General features: G+C 39.4%; 1 long non-coding RNA gene across 1 annotated transcript in view; it reads left to right on the top strand.

The window, feature by feature from the left end:
* LOC135637188 (uncharacterized) overlaps positions 1-18,842 on the top strand; it is a 37,958-nt gene extending 19,116 nt beyond the window's left edge. Inside the window, exon 2 of the long non-coding RNA XR_010496188.1 lies at positions 18,564-18,842. This is a non-coding gene — a long non-coding RNA (uncharacterized LOC135637188). The remainder of the gene's footprint in view (positions 1-18,563) is intronic.
* The last annotated feature ends 1,108 nt before the right edge of the window (positions 18,843-19,950 follow it).

Genomic DNA, 19,950 nt, shown 5'->3' on the forward strand with positions numbered 1-19,950 from the left:
CATTTGTGATTTTAAATTTATAATCTCCATCTATTATTTAGGCTAGAGAGCATTGTGAGTTCCTTTTTGGATCTTGGGTCATGAATATCGAGAATCAAGGAGCAGAATATTATTTCTTGCTCCAGCCTAAAATTTTTATGTTTTTAATGTTTTTACAGGAAGGGATGATTTTTAGGTACCCATTTGCTTTTGGGTGCCTCACAAATAGATCTACATTATCTATCATGTTGCATAGAATTTATCATGGTTCCTTTAGGAACCCAAATCAATTTGTTTGGACTAATTTTCTTGAATGGACAATAATGCGTCTTGTGTCCAAATTTGCAACAAAAGTTGCATTTGCTTTGGTGTCGAACATGTAAGATGGGGCATTTTATGAAGGTGGTTGGATTTTGGTGAGGACTTCTCACAAATCCAATTCCACTTCTTTTGGGAACGTGACCCTTGTTTGCAAGGATCATGTTTAATGACTTGCTACCAACCTCGAATTTCTTCAAGGTGTCCTTAAATAGCAAGTTTTCCTTTTGGAGAGTTTCTAGATCATGGCATTTTATGCATGAGCTTAAAGTATCATGATATTCAGCTTTTAACTTATCGAAATTACAAATAAGACTATCATGCTCCTTTTTTAGCAATTTGTATTTTCTACTAATTGTCTTACATTCATCAAATAATTCATGGAAGGCATTTAATAATTCATGATAAGGTAAATCTGCATCAATTAAATCCGTTACCTCTTCTCCGATGGCCATTAGGGCGTAATGAGCAACTTGCTCGGTGTTGGACTCCTCTTCTTCGGATGCGCTTGAATCATCCCATGTTGCTTTGAGCACCTTCTTCTTTGGTGTTCTCTTTTTGATTTGGGGACGATCACTCTTGTAGTGTCCCGGCTTTTTGCACTCATAGCAAATGACTTGGTCCTTTTTGGGTTCAAGTTTGTTTTTTGTGTCATTTTTAAACTTGTTTCTTTTAATGAATTTTTTAAATTTTCTTGTTAGAAGTGCTAAGTCATCGTCACAGTCCTCATCACTTGAGTTTTCTCTCAAGTGGTCTTCTGAAGTTCTAAGCGCCATATCCTTCCTGTTCTTTGGAAGGATGTCTTCTTGCTCTTCATGAGCTTTGCAAGTCATCTCGTAGGTCATTAATGACCCAATTAGTTCTTCAAGAGGGAAGTTGTTTAGATCTTTCGCCTCTTGAATAGCAGTGACTTTAGGATCCCAACTTTTAGGAAGGGATCTTATAATCTTATTTACGAGCTCAAAATCCGAAAAACTTTTTCCGAGTCCTTTTAGACCGTTGACGACATCCGTGAAACGGGTAAACATGTCGCCAATAGTCTCACTCGGTTTCATCCGGAAAAGTTCAAATGAGTGTAGCAAAAGATTGATTTTTGAATCTTTCACTCTACTTGTGCCTTCATGAGTCACTTCGAGTGTGTGCCAAATATCAAATGCGGTTTCACAAATCGAAACACGATTAAACTCGTTTTTATCAAGTGCACAAAATAAGGCATTCATAGCCTGTGCATTAAGAGCGAAAGCCTTCTTCTCCAAATCATTCCAATCGATCATTGGAAGAGAAGATTTCAAAAAACCGTTTTCGACAATATTCCAAAGTTCAAAATCCATAGAAATAAAAAAGATCCTCATTCGGGTCTTCCAATAGGTGTAGTCCGTCCCATTGAACATGGGTGGACGTGTAATAGAATGGCCCTCTTGGTTTCCGGTGTAAGCCATCTCTCTTGGGTTTTAATCCGTTTGAGAGTTAACCCCGCTCTGATACCAATTGTTAGGATCAAGAGCACTTAGGAGGGGGGGGGGGGGGTGAATTAGTGCAGCGAAAATCTTTCACTATTAAAATCGAAAGCTGCGTTCGTTTGATAAAAACGATTTCGATGTAAAAGCCGATTCTAAGATTACTTTAACTTAAGATTAAGCGAGATGACGTTAAAGTAAATCTACGAAGGCAGTTTGTAATTTATGATAAAAATCAGAATGCAAGTGCAAACTGAAATGCGACGTTCGTACGATAAAACCGGTTTACGTCTAAATGCCAATTTTGAAGATACTAAACTTTGAGATACGTTTTATAAATACGCAGAAGGCAGTTTGCAGTTGTGATTGAAATCAAAATGTAAACATAAACTGAAGTGTAATGATCGTACGAAAAAGCCGATTTACGTCAAAACGCAGATTCGAAAAGTTCTGAACTTAGAAACTCGTTCGTAAAAGCGCAGAAGGCAGTAGCTATTTAGGAGGTTTGCAGTAAAGATAAAATGCTCAAAGTAAATGTAAACCGAGATTTAGAGTGGTTCGGTCAATCTTGACCTACTCCACTTTTGGCTTCCTCCACCGACGAGGTCACCGACGTCAAATAGAGGCCTTCCTTCAATAGGCGAAGGCCAACCACCCTTTTACAGTTTCACTCCTTTTGACGGGCTTAGGAGACAACCCTTACAGAAATTTTCTCTCCTCTCTTTACAACTCAAAACTTTGAAGAACAGAGGGAGGAGAACTTTTGGCCTTTACAACAATTTTGAGCTCTAAGAATCACAGAAAAAGATCAAGATTTCGAGTGTAAGTTATGCTCTTTCAGTGCTGAATGGGTGGGGTATTTATAGGCCCCAACCCAGTTCAAATTTGGAGCTCAAAACTATCAATTCCCGGAATTCTAAGATCAGGCGGTTGCACCTCCTGACTGGGGCGGTTGCACCGCCTGGCAGAGCTCGAAGATTGAGCCTCTAGGCGGTGCCACCTCTGTCAGGGGCGGTTGTACCTCTCAGCCAGAGCCCGAAGACCGAGCTCAGGCGATTGCACCTCCTGACTGGGGCGGTTGCACCGCTTGCCAGAGCTCGAAGACTGAGCTCAAGCGGTGCTACCTCCTGTCAGGAGAGGTTGCACCGCCCAGTCTCGCTCGGAGACTGAGCCCAGGCGGTGCTACCTCCTGGCTGGGGCGGTTGCACCACCTAGTCTCCCTGGGAGACTTAGCCCAGGCGGTGCTACCTCCTGGCTTGGGCGGTTGCACCTCCCACAACAATCAGGGTCCGAATGGGTAGATCCATTCGGCCCAATTTGGGTTTTTCAGGGGCCCAATTGCCCCAAGATTAAGCTAATGGGTTCACCTCCCATTTCCAACTTAATCATTGTGCTAACTACGATAAATCCTGAGACAATTTCTGCAGCTTGCTCCGGTGCGTCGATCGCTTCTTCCGACGAGTTTCCGGCGAACTTCCGTCGATCATCCGATGAACCCTCGGTGATGCTCCTGCGGACTTCCGACAAACTCCTGGACTTGCGACGATCCACTTGTCGAGTTCCGATTGTTGAATCTCGTATTTTGATGATGAAACCACTTGATATGTGTTTATGATTTAAACTGCATTTTGAGCGATGCAGGTCTACTCGATCAGGTTTAGACAGTTGACGCAGGAGGAATTGACGTTGCGCCGTAAGAGATCACGTCAGGATATTGGATGGCTGAATGCTTCGAACGTCGGGCATCTGGCCAAGGAGAGCGAAATTGCACCAAGGATATCGGGGTTGCGGAGGTCAACCGCCGATTGGGCAACACACCGCAAGAGAGGACGATGCACCGAAGAATCGGACGAAGCGCCAACCAATGACGTGCCGGGCAACAGAATGTCAATTCGCGTTGTAATAATTGTCTAGATCGGAGTAGAGTTTTAGCTTGTGTGTGCAGGATTAACTATGATAACGATGAAGACATAAAGCAAAACAAAGTGTCGGAGTCAAGCGCGAAGGATTCGTTGGGAGTTCGAGAGTTCGACGGAAGTCTGAAGGTTCGTTGGGAATGTTGCCGGAACTAGCCGAGAATGAGTAGGAGCTTGCCGAAGGGTTTTTCGGAAGCTCGCCGGAAGGTTCGTTGGAAGTTTGCGGAGCTCACCGAGAAAGATCGGAGCTTGCCGAAGAAGCTCGTTGGAACTCGCCAAGATCAAATCGTGAAGTCTAGGAGCTTGTCGGGAGTCCGCAGAATGGTTTTCGAGAGTTTATCGGAAGACCGTCGGAAGTTCGCCGGAAGCTCGCCGAAAGAAGTCTTGACTTACGGACTTTGTAATAGCTTAGAAAATGTCTTTAAATTCGTAGTTAGCACGTTAATTAGGGTTAGGATTAGGTGTTAATCCTATAACCCAAGTAGAGGTCAATTGGGCCCGAGTTCGGACTGGTTTGGGCCAAGTTTGGAGCCCAACCAGTGAGCTGATTTGGCCTAGGCGGTGGCACCGCCAAGCACCCGAGAGCTGGGCGGTGACACCTCCTGGGCTGGGCGGTTGCACCGCCCAGCACCCAAACGCTGGGCGGTGGCACCGCCAGCATCGGGAACATAAGAGAATTCAAATTTTTGGAGCCCAAATTTGAATCCCCTTGAGGCCTATAAATACCCCTCAAGTCTTAGCTGAGAATACAACTTTTTGAGCAGCAAGTGATCGAGAGAAAAGTCTTAGAAGAGTCTTTGCTAGTCTTGTTTTCAATTTGCTAGTGTTCACCTCCTTCTTTCTTGCTGAAAATCTGTAAGAGAGTGAACCGTTTGTAAAAGTTGTAAGAGGGGTATTTACCCTTCCCTTTCAAGAGATTTGCTAGTGGAAGGTGGGAGCCTCATCGAAGAGGGGCCTCGCAAGTGGATGTAGGTCATTTGACCGAACCACTATAAAATCGGCGTGATCTCTGGTTTGCATTTACTTATTGTCATTTACATTACTGCAAACCATTTGCACTTTAATGCTCTACTTTTTTGTCTCCGTCTTACCTATCTCTTCAAGTTAAAACTCAATCGAAACGGTTTCAAACGAAAACATTACTTTTATCGTACGAAGTTTCCGAAAGTGTTTAAATCGTCAAAAGTTTATCACACTTTACCGCTGCACTAATTCACCCCCCCCTCTTAGTGCCGCTCCGATCCTAACAATTGGTATCAGAGCCACGTTTTTCTACCTTGGTTTAACACCCAAATAGAAATGGCTCTTTACGGCTTTCGAGAGGGTCACTCTCTCATTTGTCCTCCCTTTTTCAATGGGACGGACTACACTTATTGGAAAACTCGAATGAGAGTTTTCTTACTTTCTTTGGATTTGAATTTATGGCACATAGTCGAAAATGGATTTGAAATGTCTTCTCTTCCAATGAACCATTGGAATGATTTGGAGAAGAAGATGTTTTCTTTAAACGCAAAGGCTATGAATGCCTTATTTTGTGCTTTGGACAAAAATGAGTTCAATCGGATTTCAACGTGCGAAACGGCTTTTGATATTTGGCGAACACTTGAAATCACGCACGAGGGAACTAGTAGAGTCAAAGACTCGAAAGTTAACATTTTAATACATGATTTCGAGCTTTTTCGAATGAAGCCGAGCGAAACCATTGTTGACATGTACACCCGTTTTACGGATGTCGTCAATGGTTTACAAGCTCTTGGCAAATGTTTCTCGAATTTTGAACTTGTTAGTAAAGTTTTACGATCACTTTCTAAAGCTTGGGAATCAAAAGTAACGGCAATACAAGAAACAAAAGATTTAAATATTTTTCCACTTGAAGAACTTATCGGCTCATTGATGACATATGAAATGGTGCGCAATGCACATGATGAACATAATAAACACTTGAACCACCTTCCAAAGAATAGGAAGGATTTGGAACTCCGGACAAATGAATACCACTTGAGCGATGACTCAAGTGATGAGGACAATGATGAACTTGAATTTCGGACACCAAATCTTAATAAGTTCATTAAACAAAAATCTAAAATAAACAATGAACTTGAACGGAGGAAGAGGCCAAAGAAGAGGAAGGCAACCAAGGATGAATCAAAAACTTCCAAAGGTGAAACGGCGAATTGGGCTTTGATGGGCTTCGACTACAAGGTAAGTAACTCAACTCTCTTGAATTATTTTGAAATTACTTGATGTTTTCCTTGATGCATTTTCTCTTTTCTTTTGAATAATTATTTTTCTTGAAAATTGTATGTTTTATGTTAATAGAATAAAATGTTAGATTTAAATAATCATATATATGTGCTTGAGAAGCAAGAATGTGTATTTTGATGATTTCCATATTAACCTTCAATGATGATGCATGGTTTTTATATGGAAGGCTTGATGATTTTTTTTAAACCTTGTCTTTGGTTTTCAAACATGATGTATGTTTTTGACATAAGAACAAAACTTGAGCATGCTAATATAAAGTCAATCACATAAATTAAAACTAAAGAAGTTTTAGTTATCTATAAGAATCATTCAAAATTATGTTCAATGAAACCATTGCATAATGATGTAATGAAAATATTAAACATTTTGAAACCATGTTTTAGTGTCATGCATAATGATCATGCTTAATAAATTTCGAAATTATGCATATGAATCTTGTGATTTATGGATTATTGATTTTTACCATAATGAAAGTGCCTTATTAATCTTTGTTGTAATAAATCTTACACTTTCGGTTTTAAACATTATACATGTTTTTATTTGGTATAAGTGAAATAAAATCATATGAATTGAAACAACTAAAAAGAGGAAAATATTTTTTCCTTGAAAAATTATTTTTATCTATCCTATTGATCTTGATGTTTATTATGATAAATCTATGTATACCATTTTGAATCTCTTGAAAGTAATGTTGATATTTTGATGATTTTGATGATTTAAATTTGAAATGAGTCTTATCAAAATCATGATATTGATTTCTTGGAATAACATGCGATTACCTTTGATGATCATTTTGATTCATGGAATTTTGGATTCATGACTTGGTCTTACATTTGTTTATGAGATGGTTGAAATCTTTGTACGTTTGAATTCTTCCCTTCTCCTTTCAATTTATGCATATTATATGTTAAAGATTTAAAACCATGTTTTGGTATCATGAATATCTAAGAAATATTGATGTGACAAATTGAATAAGTTGAAAATGAATGATGATTTTTCTCTTGAATATAACTTGTGATATTTTTTTTTTATATAAATCATCATTTTGATTTCTCGACATTCGATACATGAGATTTTATTATAAATCAAAATTTCTCATTAATCGATCTTCTACGATTTTACTTGATATTCTCTTGAGAGGAGATTTTCTAAAATGAATCATGATTTTTCCTTGTGAGTTATTGGAGTTATTACTTGATTTTTCTTTTAAAACAAGATCTCTTCTTTGTACTCCTATGATTTTTCTTGATATTTTATTTAAAGAAGATATTTACTATATGAATCATGTCTTTTGGTATTCAAATGATTTTATCCTTCATGACATGATTTCTTTGTATTTATGGCTTGCATGGCTTGAAATGTTTTGGTATGATGCATGCAATGATGAAATATTCATAAAGTTAAAATGATGTATGCAATACTTATGATAATGATGTACATGATGTATTTATTGCATATGATGTGTATCATGAATGCTTTAAATAATGAATGTTTGGTATCATGATCAACATGTTGATAAATGCTTAAAAATTTTAATGTTTGAGTATCATGTATGATATGCTTATTAATGATGATTGATTTATTTTTCGGCATCATGCATGAAAAATAAGGTTATTGAAATTATGTATGTTTTAATTTGAATATATAATGATGCACAAATAAGAATGATACTTACCTTTGTCATAATATGAAAATTGATATAAGGGTCTTCCCTTCTTTTTGACAATGACAAAGGGGGAGCAAGAATTTCTAGCGTGGACATCATGAAAAGAGGCAAACTAACTAGCTTGCACAATTCAAGATGAAAGCAAAAATTGCACTTCTCAAAAGAGAAGATGCAAATGTAACATTTGCCAAATTGTTTGCTTGCCTCATGTAAAACATTATCTCTTGCTAGTTTGGCATTTTTGCTAGCTTGTATGTTGCAGCTTGTTATTTTGAACATCACAAGCTTGCCTATCTTAAGAAACAAAAATTGCAAAAGTGCTATCTTGCCTATCTTAAGAAGCAAAACTTGCAACTTGCACATTGCAATAGGAAGCAAGAATTATGAGCTTACACAAGAAAGCTATCTTGCATTTGCTTTCGAAATTTTTGCTAGCTTGTATATCGTGAAACTTACATATCGTAAAAATTGCTAGCTTGTAATCTAAAGAGAAGCAAAAAGTTGCTATCTCAAAAGAAGCAAATGTGCTATCTTTCCTATCTTAAGAGGTAAAAATGCTAACTTGCACATCTAGCAAAACTTGACAAATTTGCATATTTCAAGAAGCAAGAGTTGCTTTCTTGAACATCTCAATATTGCTAGCTTGCATGATGTAGAACTTACTATCTTGAACATTACCAAAAGTGATATCTTGTATGTTGTAAAACTTGTATATCTAAAACTTGATAGCTTGAATGTCCTAAGCATGATGCAATACTTGCTAAATTTTCTAGCTTCAAAACTGCATGATGATAAAACTTGATATTATGTTTTTCATGCAATGAGTTGAACTTATATTAAAAACACAAAGAATAGTTGTACTTCTCCTTTTTGTTGATGACAAAGGGGGAGAAGTATGTTGATGACATGATACGCATAAGTTTATGCATATGTTCATGATGATGTGTTGCAAGTATTCATGATGAATATTGCAATGACTTGAATTTAGTTTGAATTCAAGGTTCTATCAATATGGCATATTGATAGGGGGAGTTTGTTTAAACTCCCGGAGTTAAGGTTAACTCCGTCATCAAGTGGTTGTCATCATCAAAAAGGGGGAGATTGTTGAATCTCGTATTTTGATGATAAAACCACTTGATATGTGTTTATGATTTAAACTGCATTTTGAGCGATGCAGGTCTACTCAATCAGGTTTAGACAGTTGACGCAGGAGGAATTGACGTTGCGCCGGAAGAGATCACGTCAGGATATTGGATGGCTGAATGCTTCGAACGTCGGGCATCGGGCCAAGGAGAGCGAAATTGCGCCAAGGATATCGGGGTTGCGGAGGTCAACCGCCGATTGGGCAACAAGCCGCAAGAGAGGACGATGCACCGAAGAATCGGACGAAGCGCCAACCAATGACGTGCCGGGCAACAGAATGTCAATTCGCGTTATAATAATTGTCTAGATCGGAGTAGAGTTTTAGCTTGTGTGTGCAGGATTAACTACGATAACGACGAAGACATAAAGCAAAACAAAGTGTCGGAGTCAAGCGCGAAGGATTCGTTGGGAGTTCGAGAGTTCGACGGAAGTCCGAAGGTTCGTCGGGAATGTTGCCGGAACTAGCCGAGAATGAGTAGGAGCTTGCCGAAGGGTTTTTCGGAAGCTCGCCGAAAGGTTCGTTGGAAGTTCGCGGAGCTCACCGAGAAAGATCGGAGCTTGCCGAAGAAGCTCGTTGGAACTCGCCAAGATCAAATCGTGAAGTCTAGGAGCTTGTCGGGAGTCCGCAGAATGGTTTTCGAGAGTTTATTGGAAGACCGTTGGAAGTTCGCCGGAAGCTCGCCGAAAGAAGTCTTGACTTACGGACTTTGTAATAGCTTAGAAAATGTCTTTAAATTCGTAGTTAGCACGTTAATTAGGGTTAGGATTATCTGTTAATCCTATAACCCAAGTAGAGGTCAATTGGGCCCGAGTTCGGATTGGTTTGGGCCAAGTTTGGAGCCCAACCAGTGAGCTGATTTGGCCTAGGCGGTGGCACCGCTCAGCACCCGAGAGCTGGGCGGTGACACCTCCTGGGCTGGGCGGTTGCACCGCCCAGCACCCAAACGCTGGGCGGTGGCACCGCTTGGTTGGGCGGTGGCACCGCCAGCATCGGGAACATAAGAGAATTCAAATTTTTGGAGCCCAAATTTGAATCCCCTTGAGGCCTATAAATACCCCTCAAGTCTTAGCTGAGAATACAACTTTTTAAGTAGCAAGTGATTGAGAGAAAAGTCTTAGAAGAGTCTTTGCTAGTCTTGTTTTCAATTTGCTAGTGTTCACCTCCTTCTTTCTTGCTGAAAATCTGTAAGAGAGTGAACCGCTTGTAAAAGTTGTAAGAGGGGTATTTACCCTTCCCTTTCAAGAGATTTGCTAGTGGAAGGTGGGAGCCTCATCAAAGAGGGGCCTCGCAAGTGGATGTAGGTCATTTGACCGAACCACTGTAAAATCGGCGTGATCTCTGGTTTGCATTTACTTATTGTCATTTACATTACTGCAAACCATTTGCACTTTAATGCTCTACTTCTTTGTCTCCGTCTTACTTATCTCTTCAAGTTAAAATGCAATCGAAACGGTTTCAAACGAAAACATTACTTTTATCGTACGAAGTTTCCAAAAGTGTTTAAATCGTCAAAAGTTTATCACACTTTACCGCTGCACTAATTCACCCCCCCTCTTAGTGCCGCTCCGATCCTAACACCGACGAGCTTCTTTTGGCAAGCTTATGGACTTCTCGGATTTGTTCCCGCAGAACCTCCGACGACTGTCCGAACTTCCGTCGAACTCTCGAACTTCCAACGTGATCATTGTCTTAACTCCGGCGCAACTCCTGCTGCATGTCTAACTTTCATCATAGTTAATCCTGCACACTTATCTCAACACATAGATTAGACAACAAATGACAATTGACTTCATCATCAAAATCCGAGATTCAACAACTACAACTAGACCGGACATCATGTTTAGCATAAGCTTTGTGCTAGGTTTTAATCTAATCATAAGCTATCTTATCTTAAAGCAGTTAAAAGAATTCTTAGATATCTTAAAGGAACCACTAATCTAGGATTATGATATCCAAAATATGAAAACTTTGAATTAATTGCTTATGCTAATATTGATTTTATTGGATGTAGAATAGATAGAAAAATCACATCCGGAACATGTCAATTCTTCGGTCATGCACTTGTTTCTTGGTCTTCCAAGAAACAAAACTCGGTTACACTATCTACCACCGAAGTTGAATACATAGCGGCGAGTGTATGTTGTGTTGAATCTCGGATTTTGATGATGAAGTCAATTGTCATTTGTTGTCTAATGTATGTGTTGAGATAAGTGTGCAGGATTAACTACGATGAAAGTAAGACATGCAGCAGGAGTTGTGCCGGAGTCATGACAATGATCACGTTGGGAGTTCAAGAGCTCGACGGAAGTTCGGACAGTCGTTGGAGGTTATGCGGGAACAAATCCGAGAAGTCCAGAAGCTTGCCAAAGGAGCTCGTCAGAACTTGCCAAGTGGATCGTCGCAGTCCAGGAGTTTGCCGGAAGTCCGCAGGAGCATCACCGAGGGTTCATCGGATGATCGACGGAAGTTCGCCGGAAACTCGCCGGAAGAAGCGAGTGACGTACCGAAGCAAGCTGCAGAATATGTCTTAGGAAATAATCGTAGTTAGCACTTTGATTAAGTTAGAAATGGGAGGTGATCACATTAGCTTAATCCTGGGGCAATTGGGCCCCTGAATAACTCAAATTGGGTCGAATGGTTCAGCCCATTCGGACCTAGGTTGCTGTGGGAGGTGCAACCGCCCAGGCAGGGAGGTAGCACCGCCCAGGCTATGTCTCCCAGCGAGACTGGGCGGTGCAACCGCCCCAGCTAAGAGGTGCAACCGCCCAGGGCTCGGTCTCCGAGCGAGACTGGGCGGTGCAACCTCCTCTGTCAGGAGGTAGCACCGCCAGAGCTCAAATTTTGAGCTCTGCCAGGCGGTGCAACCTCTCCAGTCAGGCAGTGCAACCGCTTGAGCTCGGTCTTCGAGCTCTGGCAGAGAGGTGCAACCGCCCCTGACAGAGGTAGCACCGCCCAGAGGCTCAGTCTTCGAGCTCTGCCAGGCGGTGCAACCTCTCCAGTCAGGAGGTGCAACCGCCTGATCCCGGAATTCCGGGATTTGATCGTTTTGAGCTCCAAATTTGAACTGGGTTGGGGCCTATAAATACCCCACCCATTCAGCACTGAAAAGATACAGACCTACACCGAATTCTTGATCTTTTCTGTGATTCTAAGAGCTCAAATTTGTGTTAAGTCCAAAATTTCTCCTCTTTCTGTTCTTCAAGTCTTGAGTTGTAAAGAGAGGAGAGAAAGGTTCTGTAAGGGTTGTCTCCTGAGCCCGTCAAAAGGAGTGAAACTGTAAAAGGGCAGTTGGCCTTCGCCTATTGAAGGAAGGCCTCTAGTTGACGTCGGTAACCTCGTCGGTGGAGGAAGCCAAAAGTGGAGTAGGTCAAGACTGACCGAACCACTCTAAATCTTTGGTTTGCGTTTATTTTGAGCACTTTATCATTACTGCAAACCTCCTACATAGCTACTGCTCTCTGCGCTTTTACGAACAAGTTTCTAAGTTCTGATCTTTCCGAATCTGCATTCAGACGTAAATCGGTGTTTTCGTACGATCTTTACATTGCAGTTTACATTTACGTTTTGATTCTATTTATAACTGCAAACTGTCTTCTGCGCTTTTACGAACGAGTTTCTTTGCAGTTTACGTTTACGTTTTGATTCCATTTATAACTGCAAACTGCGCTTAGACGCAATCTGCGCTTAGACGCAAACTGCGCTTAGACGTAAACTGCGCTTAGACGCAATCTGAGCTTAGACGCAAACTGCGCTTAGATGCAAACTGCGCTTAGACGCAATATGCATTTAGACGCAAACTGCATTTAGACGCAAACTGCATTTAGACGCAAACTGCGTAAACTGCGCTTAGACGGAAACTGTATTTAGATTTAAACTGCACTTAATCATAAGTAATCTTAGAATCGGCTTTTGCATCAAAATAGTTTTTTATCGAACGAACGCAGCTTTCGTTTTTAATTGCTGAAAGATTTCCGCTGCACTAATTCACCCCCCCCTCTTGGTGCTCTCGATCCTAACAATTGGTATCAGAGCCCGGTTAACTCTCAAACGGATTAAAACCCAAGAGAGATGGCTTACGCCGGAAACCAAGAGGGCCATTCCATTACACGTCCACCCATGTTTAATGGGACGGACTACACCTATTGGAAGACCCGAATGAGGATCTTTCTTATTTCTATGGACGTTGAACTCTGGAATCTTGTCGAGAATGGTTTTTCAAAGTCTTCTCTTCCAATGATCGATTGGAACGATTCGGAGAAGAAGGCTTTCGCTCTTAATGCAAAGGCTATGAATGCCTTATTTTGCGCACTTGATAAAAACAAGTTTAATCGTGTTTCGATTTGTGAAACTGCATTTGATATTTGGCACACACTCGAAGTGACTCATGAAGGCACAAGTAGAGTGAAAGAGTCAAAAATCAATCTTTTGTTACACTCTTTCGAACTTTTTCGGATGAAACCGAGTGAGACTATTGGCGACATGTTTACCCGTTTCACGGATGTTGTCAACGGTTTAAAAGGACTCGGAAAAAGTTTTTCGAATTTTGAGCTCGTAAATAAAATTCTAAGATCCCTTCCTAAGAGTTGGGATCCTAAAGTCACTGCTATTCAAGAGGCAAAAGATCTAAACAACTTCCCTCTTGAAGAACTAATTGGGTCATTAATGACCTACGAGATGACTTGCAAAGCTCATGAAGAGCAAGAAGACATCCTTCCAAAGAACAGGAAGGATATGACACTTAGAACTTTGGAAGATCACTTGAAAGAAAACTCAAGTGATGAGGACTGTGATGATGACTTGGCACTTCTAACAAGAAAATTTAAAAAATTCATTAAAAGAAACAAGTTTAAGAATGACACTAAAAGTAAACTTGAACCCAAGAAAGACCAAGTTATTTGCTATGAGTGCAAAAAGCCGGGACACTACAAGAGTGATTGTCCCCAAGCCAAAAAGAGAACAACAAAAAAGAAGGCGCTCAAAGCAACATGGGATGATTCGAGCGCGTCTGAAGAAGAGGAGTCCAACACCGAGCAAGTTGCTCATTACGCCTTAATGGCCATCGGAGAGGAGGTAACGAATTTATTAGATGCTGATTTATCTTTCGATGAATTACTAAATGCCTTCCATGACTTATTTGATGAATGCCAGATTATCAATAGAAAATACAAATTGCTGAAAAAGAAGCATGATAGTCTTACTTGTGATTTTGATAAGTTAAAAATTGAATATCATGATAGTTTAAATTCATGTATCAAATGTCATGATCTAGAAACTCTCCAAAAAGAAAACCTGCTACTTAAGGACACCTTGAAGAAATTCGAGGTTGGTAGCAAGTCATTGAACATGATCCTTGCAAACAAGGGTCACGTTCCAAAAAGAAGTGGAATTGGATTTGTGAGAAGTCCTCACCTAAATCCAACCACCTTTATAAAAGGCCCCATCTTACATGTTCAACACCAAGCAAAATGTAACTTTTGTTGCAAAATTGGACACAAGACACATTATTGTCCATTCAATAAAATTAGTCCAAACAAATTGATTTGGGTTCTTAAAGGAACCATGATAAACTCTATGCAACATGATAAACAATGTAGATCTATCTTTGAGGCACCCAAAAGCAAATGGGTACATAAAAATCATCCTTTCTTGTAGAAACCCACACTATCGCAAGCTAGGAGCAAGAGATGGTACCTCGATAGTGGATGCTCAAGGCATATGACCGGAGATCCATCTCAACTCTCTAAGCTCACTAGCAAAGACGAAGGCTATGTCACCTTCGGAAACAACAACAAGGGTAAAATCACAAATGCGACCTAGATACAATCCTGTTTAACTTTTCAAGAATTAGAAACGTATGATTCCCAAATTCACATATCCCTGGATTTTCGAACCCATCAAATTCATCCTTTCATAACCTTCTAATTTAACTCGTATCATGAAATGACTAACTCTGTCATGAACTTGCAACTATCACAAACATGTGTACGACATTGAGAATGTGCACATTAAAAATCTACCTTGATCGTGCCAAAGTCCCTGTCTTAAAATGAAAATTCTTACGTAATTACGTAAGTAAAGTTGATTACTGGGAATGAAAACTCTCCTCAAGACAGAAAAATTCTCAGATCAGAACAAGTGTTCACCAGGCGGTGGCACCGCCCCAGCTGGAGGTAGCACCTCCAGCTGTCACGTGTTGCAAGCGGTTGCACCGCTCCAGCCAGAGAGGTGCAACCGCCCGCAACTCTGCCCCTTTATAACTCAAGCTAGGGCCGGCGGTGAAACCGACCCCAACTCATTTCCTTCCCTCCTCTACTCTCCTAAGCCTCCTCCATTCCCATTTCCCCCATCTTAGCATCCTAAATACTCTTCATTTCGAAGCAAAGCATCAACATTCCTTTCCTCTCTTGAAGATCCCTCTCTTGAAGATCTCATTAAGGTACTCTCTAAGAAGCCCTTAAACTCTGTTTCTTGATTCATTTACTTTTGCTCATCACTATTATTCTAAACAGCAGTAGTTATGGGATCTAGAAGATCCTCAAGGGACAAAGGAAAGAGGAGATTAGTAGGAGACTTTGATTCCACCCTTTTCGATTCAAAATACCATGCTGAAAAATTTTCCTCTTTTGAAATTAGGAATGTCAACAAGGGAAAATACGTAGATTTAAGTGAGCTAAGAGATTTAGAGACAATCCAGTGGTTTGCAAACTTAGATCTACTCCCTATCTTACAAATTAATGAACCCATCTATCCAAGACTAGTAAGATTGTTTTACAACAACATACTAGTAGATGAAGAAGAAAGGATGTCCTCCTATCTCTTAGGACAACATATTTCAATTACGGATAGATTCATTTGCGACATGATAGGCATTCCCATGAAAAGTAGAGGACTTTACTTTAGAGGATCATGGGATGATGAAAATGTTGGAACAACATACGTTGAAGCCCTACAAACAATTTTTGCCAATCCGAACTTAGAATTTGTTCCTAAAAGTTGTGAACATTTACTGCCTCTAAACACTAAGGTACTTCATCACATCCTAACTAGCATCATTCTTCCTAAACAATCATCATGATGAAGTAAGCCAATTAGAATTAAGAACTATGTATATGATCATGAAAGGAAATGACATCTGTCTTGGTTATCTTATCCAACAAAACATGTTGGAACTATCTAAGAAAGACATGATGCTCCCATATGGTGGTATAATAACTAGAATAATGAAAGCCTATGATATTCTAATACCACCGGAAGAAGAAGTAATGAAAGTAGATAGATTCAGCATAATTAATAAAAATCTACTTCACCGACTAAGATGTTTTTATAGAAACGACAACTGGGTTAGAATGCCAAGAAGAACTGATCCCCCTCAACCTGAACCAGAACCGGAAACACTAGTCTTTAGGGGTACCCAATCTCCTCCGATCTGTCCCTTTGAGGAAACACATCCGTTTGAGCAAACTCACACATCATCTGTCGAAGATATTGGGATTCGGATGGACCGATTCGAACAAAGACAAGAACGGCTTGAACATCGACAAGATCAAATCCTAACTGAGCTGCAGCAAATTCATCGACAATGACTCTTTATTTAGGCACTTTAACCTTCCACCTCATGAATGAGCTTGTATGAACACAATCATCCGTTGTTGTTATAAACTTCTCATGGACTTTGTCTTTGATATGGCATGTTGTAAACTCCTTATGTTACTTATCATGAAGGACTTTGTAACACCCCTCATTTCCGAATGTTCATATAAATTTTTGGTGATAATGTAAGCATCTATTTTAATTGACAAAAGAAATAGAGTATGAATCAGAGGTAACTTATTTTTAAGATTTGGGAGATCTGTTAAAAAAAAAAAAAGAAAAAGAAAGAATCTGAGGACCTATATGTAAACCCTAAGGACCTAATCGTGAATATGATAAAAACAAGGACTAAACTGCAAAATGCACCAAATGACAAATTCCACCGCTTAAGCTTTCTCTACCTTCGTTGTTAAGGAAGCAGAGGAGGCAGCTCGTGGGTGATCAGGGAAAGAAAGAAAGAAAGAAGAAGAAGAAGAAGAAGAAGAAGAAGAAGAAGAGAAAGAAAATTGGGGCTTTTAGGGCTCTTGCTTTAATCTTGTCATTTCGGGTCAAAATTTCCAAAGGCAAGTGTTCTAACCCCATCCTACAGAAGTATTAGACTCTGTTTTTATGTTGATTCAAAATAAATTGGAAGATTTCTGTTTTGAAACTGATATGACTCGTTTTGGACCTAAAACCATGCATTCTGAAATATTTTCGGTAAACTGACCCCTATACACTGCTTCGGCTGTAAGTTTTAGTATAAGATGTGAATTCAGGCAGGAACTATTTTGTTTGTAATTAGACTCTTATGTCTTTCTTTTGACACCGATTTTGTAGATTTTGGACACCGAATACTTACCCAAACATTTTTTTCAAATGAGCCTATAGACGTTGTAAAACAGAGTTCAAGATTTCTGACCTATCGCTACTAAAATGCCTATAACTCCCTGTTGAAAATTCTGAATTGTACCAAACTGATTTTATTTGAAACTAGACTTGAAAATCTTTCTTTTGACATATGGTTTGAAAATTTTGGAATTCAATTGCCTACCCTATTATCTGTTGAATCCGACCCTATAAATTCTGCAAAAGAGTGATTGTTATTTTGACCTTGTGTTACCAAATCAGAGGTAACTCTGTGTTGGGAGCCCTGTTTCATATGAAATCTGTTCCATCCGAATATAGATTGATATATGGTTTGACCATAGTCTTCTTATGGGTATTGGAGCATAATTGTTATTCTGAAATATTTGTTTGATGTGCCACTGGAATTCTGTCCGAAATCGAGCTTTGGTCGATTTCGCGTATTCTGTTCCATTTCCTTTGGATACTTGAATTCGTCTAATCTTCTTATTAGAATTGAGCTGATTATGATTGCTTGGAATCCCTATACACTCTTGCTTTCATTTCTTTCCTAAAACGAATACTTTTGTGAGAGATTTGTTCCTTGCATCACATTGCTTTTGAAAAGGCACATGTACGTTTGGTTGTTCCGCGTGTGCTTCCGTTATATGCTACTTATTGTTGAAACTGCCTTCTTGTACTCTGGTGTGTGGGATTGTCTGGACCTTTGCCAGAAATGGTAAAGGGTATGCGCTGATTTGCCCGCTTTGTGGGGTCACGCTTTGTGGGATATTGCTTAGAGCTTGCGATGCTCTGCCGGCCCCCTTTGACTTCACCTAGACGTGGGTGGATGGAGCTCCCAGACGTGGGAGACTTTTGTCAGGTGGTCATTCAGAAATGGATGAATCACATTCTGACTGAGATCCCACTACACCCTCTATATGTTTGATATGACATCCAGAGTTTTGGTGAGTTATTTTTGTTCGTGCTCTGGATAGTTATGATATGATTGCAACGTCAAGGACGACGTTTGAGCTTCTGTACGACATATGAGTTTGATATGCTCTGAAATGCTTCATTCACTGTTGATTTTGCTTCGTAATGTTCCATATGTCGTTGATGTGATTTGGAACATTTTAAATGCCATTGTTAAGCTCCGATATGTTTCCTTTGTTTCTGATATGCTCCAATTACTCTATGCCCCATCTGTCAGGAACCAAATATGTATGATTAAAAAAGGACAATTATGATTCTGCTCCTAATGATATTATGTATACGAAATCGTATATTCTGCTTTGTGTTTGAAAACTGCATCTCTTTGGAAATTGTACTATTTTGATATGGATATGTTAGTCACTTGCTGAGCTCTTTATGCTCACCCCATTTGTTGATAAATTTTTCAGGATAGCGTATCGCTTGCTTAAATGTTAAGAATGGGCTGAGGTAGTGGAAAGTTTAGAAGACGTTGGCCAGAACTTTTGTTAGCATATATGTAGTTGTGTATAAGCTACCTTGCATCTAATGAAATGTGACTGTGAATCTGAACCTGTGGATTTTGTGTAAGTTAAAGGATCCCTCATGTATAGGGTTTTGGAATGTTAAATTAAATTCGTGTAATGATATGAACTTATGGTAAATCGATGATTGTGGTGACTGCATAGATTTCCCCACTTGTGGATTTATATTGTGGTTTTTATTTTGATGAGTTGAGTTCAGATTGTATAAATTATCGAGTGATGTGTGCTATGTTTATGAATTGCACAGGGTTATGAATTGGTAGATTATAGAAGTGAAATTTTTGATCTGAATGTTTTCTTAGTGACCTCAAATGTGTGTTTGGATCCTGGGTTTGTTGTGATGAAGATCTTAAATATTGTCGGTATTTTGTCGGGTCGTGACAGACTTTGTCTTTGATATGGTTACCTGATATGTTGTAAACTCCATATGTTACTCTTTACCTTGATCTGTAAGCATATGCAAAGTTACAAACATCTCTTGTTGTTTATCTCGGATTTTACATTGAAACTAAATGTTTTGAAAACCTTATGCCTTGATAAACTTAAAGTGACATACCAATGTTGATGTGTCCGAATACTTAAACTAGTTAAAATTATTTTTCGGACGTTATTGATTACTACTACATGCCTTGGTATCACTTGATCAAATAACATGTTGGAAATTATGTGACAAATGATTTTGAAAATCAGTAGCTTACTCATATCCGAATGCATGTAAGAAGATCATCTTATTTTCGGTTTGAATGCTAAAAATAGGATTTTCCTGTACACTCTTATGAAAACTTTTTGAAAAATGAGTTTCCTCCTTCAAGCAACGAACTATAACATAACAAGGAGAAGAGATATTCAAAGTATTATATGTGTCATGCCTTCCTTTATGTGCTTGATAACCTGCTGGAATCACATCTACCATGCTTTTTGATAATGCTACCATGCTTTTTGTTGATGACAAAGGGGGAGAAAAATATGAATTGATATGGTTGCTATTACTGATGTTATGATTAGGCCATACCTGCTATCACTGATAATGATTGCTATTACTTATGTTGATATGGTTGCTATCACTGATGCTATGATTAGGCCATACCTGCTATCACTGATAATGATATGGTTGCTATTACTGATGTTGATATGGCTGCTATCACTGATGCTATGATTAGGCCATACTTGCATCACCAAGAAATATATGATTGCCATATGCCCTGTATCAAGATATCAAACAAAAATTTGCATCGTACGAACTGATATCTTACCATGTGATGCAATGTACACT

This window comes from Musa acuminata, chromosome BXJ1-3 (genome assembly GCF_036884655.1).
Source record: "Musa acuminata AAA Group cultivar baxijiao chromosome BXJ1-3, Cavendish_Baxijiao_AAA, whole genome shotgun sequence".
Lineage (NCBI taxonomy): Eukaryota > Viridiplantae > Streptophyta > Magnoliopsida > Zingiberales > Musaceae > Musa > Musa acuminata.